The sequence below is a fragment of the Lycium ferocissimum genome, chromosome 2 (genome assembly GCF_029784015.1).
Source record: "Lycium ferocissimum isolate CSIRO_LF1 chromosome 2, AGI_CSIRO_Lferr_CH_V1, whole genome shotgun sequence".
Classification (NCBI taxonomy): Eukaryota; Viridiplantae; Streptophyta; class Magnoliopsida; order Solanales; family Solanaceae; genus Lycium; species Lycium ferocissimum.
The window spans coordinates 18100039-18107195 of NC_081343.1; positions in this window are offsets into that span (position 1 = coordinate 18100039).

Below are 7157 nucleotides of genomic sequence, written 5' to 3' on the forward strand. Positions count from 1 at the left end.
CAACGTAATGTGTTGATCTGGTTTGACATATAAGTTGGTTATGAAAATTTTGGATGTGGAAATATGAGGAAAGGCTAGGGGTAAAATGGGAAATTCACAAAGTGACTGCAGGAAATATTGTGAAAGGCCAAGGGCAAAATTGGAATTGGCAAATTACTCATTCATGAAAAAAAAAAAAAGAAAGAAGAAAGAATATGGAAAATTAGGGGGCATGTGCCATGCACATGGGTGTGGGCCATGTCCCAAGTCATCTTTTAATATATGGCACATGGATGAAAATTCATCACATGGCCATTTGGAAAATTCAAGAGAGTAGGAGAAAGAAAGAAAAAGAAAGAAGATGAAAAAAAAACAAGCAAGCATTCGGCCAAGGTGGGGGATTTTCCCCCCATGAAATCTTGTTCCCAAAATTATTTTCTTGTTGTACTTCCACTAATTCAAGGGTCCTCTCCAACGTGGTATAATTGTTTCGGAAGATAAGCTGTTCGTTTCGTCGTTTTCGCATTTGGGTCAAGTAAAGAAGTTGAAGGAAAGAGGTAAGATTCAATCCCTTTTTATATGTTATGAAGGATTCATTTATGTTGTAGTATGTAGAAATGGTTAGAAATTATGAAAATATGGAAGTTTGAATGGTGGTTGTATGTGTGAAGGTGGCCGTGTGTTTGTGGATATTGTATAGCCAAGATGAGTTAATTTTATGTAATATTCTAGTTGTGGTTATTGTGGATTTTATATTGGAAGTGAAAGTTGAATGAATTTGGTTGAAGTTGGAATATGGCATAGGGCCGTGTGGTGCATGGTGTTGAAATAAAAATAAATTTATTTTGTTTAGTATGTTAGTTGTGTTGTTGGTGATGAATTGGTAAGTAGGAAATGTGTTGAGATGTTTTTGTTGCATATGTATGGATTTTGGATGGAATATGGAAATTGATGAAATTGTTGAGTATTGGATATATGGCTTGGAATGTTCTTGGTTTATGTTTGAATGATCCTAAATTAGTAGGTGAATATGAAAATATTGATATTGATCTATGAGTACAAAGTTGGATTTGGAGTTGTTGCATTATTTGGAAAATAAGACTATTTGCGCTAGAAATGCGTTTCTAGTCGATTGTTAATGTTATATATATTGTCGTTGGTATGGTTGTTGTTGTTTTGGCCGAGTTTGAATCTCGGGGATGATGTATATATAGGGGAGATGCTGTCCAAATTTTATAGACAAGTATTGGTTAAGATTGAAATTTTAAGTCTTATGAATAGCAAATTGGTAAATATGACCTTTTGCAGGTTTTGGATGAAACGGGACTTAAGTTTTGGCGAGCGTAAAGGACAAGAAAGGTATGTAAAGCTCTCCCATTCCTTCTCTTGGCATGTCTTAGATGTACTAGGCTCGAAGTTGGACCTTGGGGGCAACTCTACTCTTCGGAATCTACGTCTAGAAACGCCCCTTTTTCATTCAATGAAATTGAATTAAATACTTCATGTTTTGTTGGCAAAATAGGCTTAAACATCTGTAACTGTCACAAATAAAACCGGAGTACTTTGAGACCTTCATAAGTGGCTCCATCAAGCCTAATGTTCATAATTTACGTATGACTTATGACTAAGTTCTGATTATTAAAAGGATGATTGTCTTGACTATTCCTTTGAGTTCTATGATCTATTTTGCCATGTACAAATAATCCCAAAGGTTTTGTCTTTGACCTAATTCGTTGTAACTCCGGAAGATATGATCTATGGCTATGGTCCGATTTCCTTTAAATGATCTATCGTCTGGATGGTTCTTTCGAGTCTTGGCAAACATTGTATGTTTTATATTGCATATGGTTTTCTCACTACTCTGCTCGTGCAAGCTTAATACGTCTTTCACCGAGTCCCGGGCCGGGTATGCATTCGTGCAACTTCTCTGCATTGTTCACCGAGTCCCTCACTAGAGGGCCGTGTACGCTTTACATGTATATATATGATGATGTGATGATGGAGATGGCGGCCAGGATGGCATACCGAGTCCCTTGCTAGAGGGCCGGGTACGTTATTCACCGAGTCCCTCATTAGAGGGCCGGGTACGGTATGTATATATGTATATCTGCATGCATACATGATTATGTTATGATTTACTCACCGAGTCCCTCACTAGAGGGCCGGGTATGGCATATATGTACGGTAATACGATGATACGGTTATGATATGATTTTATCTACCGGTATGTGTATATGTATAACTAATGTTTTCCAAGAAGGCAAGGCTTATGATTTTTCCGTACTCCTTATTTCAGTATGATCCCGCTTATTATATTTCATGCTTTACATACTCAGTACATATTCCGTACTGACCCCCTTTCTTCGGGGGCTGCGTTTCATGCCGCGCAGGTACATCCAGATGAGTTGAGGATATTAGCAGAAGATGTTCCGGCGGGATTGGCGAGCTCCATTTTCTCCGGAGTCTTTGTCCGAGCATTATGATATGGATACATGTTCGAGTTAGAGACTTTGCAGACAGTGTTGTGGGTATTAGATGTCGGTTATGTAAATGGCTATGTAAGCCGGTATAGTTTCATATGTTGCAAGATTTTATTTGATTTGAGGAAAAGCAAGAAAGCATATTATTCTTCGATAAATTTTTGTTATGTATATTTGTGTCATGATTTGAGAGCCAGCGTGAGTACGACTATTATGTGAGTCCGCGGGTTCGCTCGGCCCTAAATAAGGGTCGGGTGCCCATCACGCCCTAACGGAAATTAGGGTGTGACAGGAATCATGCCGTAGGATCTCGAAAATCGTACTTTTGGAGATAAGAAAGCTAAAAAAAATAACGTTTATGAAATCGTAATCATAGTACGAAAATAAACCAAGTGGGACTATGGAAGGAGACTCGAGGTAGTGGGCCCACCTCGAATCAAATGAGGTGGCGTACACAATTTACGTATAATACATTTCATGCCATTACTTATGAGAGTTTTTAGGGTAGTCGGATCCTATTTCGGTTTCTAGGTGTTTAGACATTTCTTTCAACTATTCGCGAACATTCACTTCAATTCTACTGAATGAATAGTAACTAATTTCAATCTCGGATTTCTAGGAAAGGAATTGTCCCCGAGGCACGTATTCAAGCCTACTACGTCTAAGACATGCCAAGGAAGGAAAGTGAAGCCTTACATACCTCTTTCCGCTCCTTCTGGTACTCCAAATCCAAGTTGCAAACCCGCCAAAATCTACAATTTGGTCATGTTTACCAAACTTTGATTAGTGCATTTAGAATTGATTCTTAAAATAACACTTGGCTACAAAATTCCAAGAAAGATTTCCCACAATACATACACCATACCGCCAAGTTCAACTTGGCTAATCTCAACCAACAACAATCCCGGGAATTTAACCCGGCCAAACTAACAATAATTCCAACAATCTTTCCAACCATACAACAAGCCATTGATATTCATTTCACAAGATATTCCAACAACTCAATCAACATACTACCTTACCCGAAACCTTCTAACTTCAATGAAACAACAACGACATACTTCCTTCTTTCAAGTTTAACCACAACAACCCTACTTTCAATCCCCCAAACCATTTAATAAATTCAATCCATTTTTCTACACATACATTATTCTATTCGGCTATACACACACATATTTTTCATGGATTTTTATCCTTTTCTTTACATTACAACAACAACCAAGGCACTAGATAAAATTTTCTCACACTACAACCAACACACATACGTACTTACACACTACACACTCACGGCCACACCATGCATACACGGCCACCTCCACAACTTCTATATTTCATGCTCTTCATTCATTTCATCATAAAATACATAACGACAACAATTAAAATACCACATAAGAATTAATTCATCACTTCCATACAATGCAAGCACCTACACGCCACACTCAAACATCCATATTCTCCATGAATTTCGCTCATTTTCGTACACTACAACATGCACAAACATCCATAACATAGAAAGGAAGGTTGAATTCTTACCTTTTTCCTTCAACTTCCTCTTGGCTAAGGTTGCTAAATTGATGAAACAAGCATCTTATCTTCCGAAATAACTACACCACGTTGTAGAGGGACCTTGAATTGGTAGGAATACATGAAGGAAATAATTTTTGGGGCAAGATTTCATGAGGACAAAAATCATGGAGCATGGCCGAATGGCCTATGCTTTCCTTGCTCTTCTTTCTTTTGTTTTCTCCTTCTCCAACTCTCTTCAACTAAAATGAAGACTTCTCACTTATATATAAGTATCTTCCACCTCTTACTTATTTATTTATTTTTAAGTCCCTCAATAAAATAATATGGACACATGGCCCTTCTTTCTTTCTCTAGAAATTTCCTTTCTTTTCTTGAATTTTCTCATTTATTCAAAGAAGACCAAATGTCTTCCTTGATACTCTTTAACCCCCTAAGCAATGGGGGCATATGCTTATGCCACACAACCAACATGGAAATTTCATGAACTTTCAAGACTTTTGTGAAATTCCCATTTTACCCCTCGACTTTTCTCGATATTACCATTTTGTCCCTAACCTTCCACACTATTTCCATTGGTCATTTTGCGAATTTCTCTTTTTGCCCTTAACCTCTCTCAATATTTCCATACTAATAATAGTCATAATTAATTTTTTATAACCACTTGCACATTAAAATAATCTTTTGAAAATGGTCTTACCCTTAACTTTCCACAACGGCTTTGGAATTTCCAAATGTATAAAATACGGGCTATAACATCCTCCCCCTCTTTAGAACATTCGTCCTCGAATGTTCAACTGACCTTATGAAGTCTTATAGTACTTCGGGGGTCCCATTTTATAGCTGCCCTTTCCTTCACGCCCGTCTCTTATTGCCGTAATGAAACCTTTTGGCCTTTCATGAGTTCTTTCTTCGTGTCATAGGTTTTCTTTTTTCGGTACTTGAAAATATGGTGATCCTTTTCTAATATGATCTCTCCCCCCCTTTAAGGGGCTCTTTATACCAATGATCCTTCTATAAAGTCTCCGTTTATACCTTCCTCTCATCTTCCTCCCAACTCCGTGCCCGACATCTCGGAAACTTTTCATCCTAAGTTTTCTTTTACCTTCAATCAATGTCATCCTTTTGCCCACATTTTCATTCACTATTCGTCCTTTCACTCCCTTAGTTCACTTGTTCGTAACTCTTCCTTAACTGCGCAATTATGCTGTAGTTGTGTGCCCATATCTCTCCCTATCCTAGTTACTATTCCTTTAGTCTTGCTTATCAAAATCGGTCCTCAAGCCTCGTACACTCCTTTCCCCGTCTCTTTATCGTACTCTATCCCTCTTCACATGTCTACTTTGAGTCCTTACCCAAACAATCTCGCGCTTTGTCGGTAATTTCTCTCGGGAGCCTCCTTTACTGAGGTTTCTTACCTTGCACCTTCTTTCGACACTTTGTTCTCTTTGTTTTCCACTAACGCACTCTCTTTCCTTTCCACTATCACCATATTAGACCCTCCAGCCTTAATCCATAACAAAATAATGACAGCTCTCCTTGTAGCACTTATATCGTCCACTTTCGCTGTCACTTGGGCTTCGATTCCCTCACTTGACTAATGCCTTCCTTACCGTAGCGCCGGTTGCTGGGACTCCCGTATCTATCAATATAATCATATGTAAAATATTCTACACAGTCATATACATAAATATATATATCTACTATCAACTAACCCATAAAGTACTTCCAAACACTATTCAAGCCTATCCAACTTTCCGAAACTGTGACGCATTCCCGATCGTTCTCCCGCCTAACTCCCTCGTTTGTGTGACCCCGTATAGCTTCCAGCCATTCCGTATACTCTGATTTCCATAGGTCACTCTTAGCTTCTCATTTGTCCCTTATATCTCAATTTGTAAAACTTTTAGTTTACTTCCCAGGGGGTCACCCATCCTGAAATTGCTCCCACCTGAGCACGCTTAACCTCGAAACTTTGGTGGGATTCGGTACCTTAACACTGATATTTTCGCGTCCGCTTTCTCACATGGCCTTTACTACTCGATCTGAAGCCAATCAAAACTTTACAGCTTCCGAGACATTTTCGTAATACGTCCTTTCTTCTACAATAACCGTTTTACCCTTTTTAATTCCTGATGTTCACCTTCCGCCTATATGTATGACTATTTCCTGTCCGGCGCCCAGCTCCACGTAACAGAACAAATACATCCATCCAGCCTCACCTCTTTTGACTTCCATATCATCCTTCGCCTTATTCCGCCTGTTATGTCCCGTATCTTTGCGTAGGGACATTACAAAGCTAAGTGCGACAAGTTAAAGATGAAGCGGTTTTAGGGTTCCCGGTAAGGGTTTTCATCTCCCGATTTCGTTTCTATGCACAAAAGTTGCTTATGGATTTCGTTTGGTATAAGAACATTATTGGAAAATAAGGATTAGTTGGCCAAGATTGGATGACTAAGTGAGATTAAGAACTTAATTACACCATTAGTGGGCCTAAGTGGCCGTGGTCCCACTTGTGGAATGGCAAATTTATTGGCTAAAAACTTAAGTGGGACACTTGTCCAGCTCCTGTAACTCATATAAGGTAATAATCTGATTCATTGTCAACTAAACAAGTCATTTGCATCTTCACAAAGTTGAGAGAGAGTTAAGAACATAGAGAGAGAAAGGGAAACTCTCGGCCTAGAGCTAGCCGAGAGTGAGGTCCAAACTTTTCAAAAATTTCAGTTTTTCCTAAGCAATCCAACTCTATTGAAGGTATATTAACATGTAGCATCCATTGATATAGCAAGAACAAGTGTTAAAATCCAAGAAGTGAAGGGTGGAGGCTAGCCGATTGAAGTATAGTTCTGAGGTAAGAATGATCATTGTTCTTGTGTTGTATGAAGATTTGAATGTATAATTCATGCATGTTGTTGTTGGGTTGTTGTTGTGGTTGAACTCAAGGGTGAGCCTTTTAGCTTGGTGAAGCCATGGTTGGTTCCATTTTGCATGCATTGTTGGTAAATAAATGTATGCCACTATGTAATGGAACTAAGATTGTAGAATTGGTTTATGATGTGCATGTTAGAATTGGGTCTGTTTTCTTAGAGTTAAATGAGCCATGTGTTGTAGATTTGAATGGGGTTTTGTTTGGTTTCTTTTGCATATATATTAGGGTATGGGTTGGGGTGT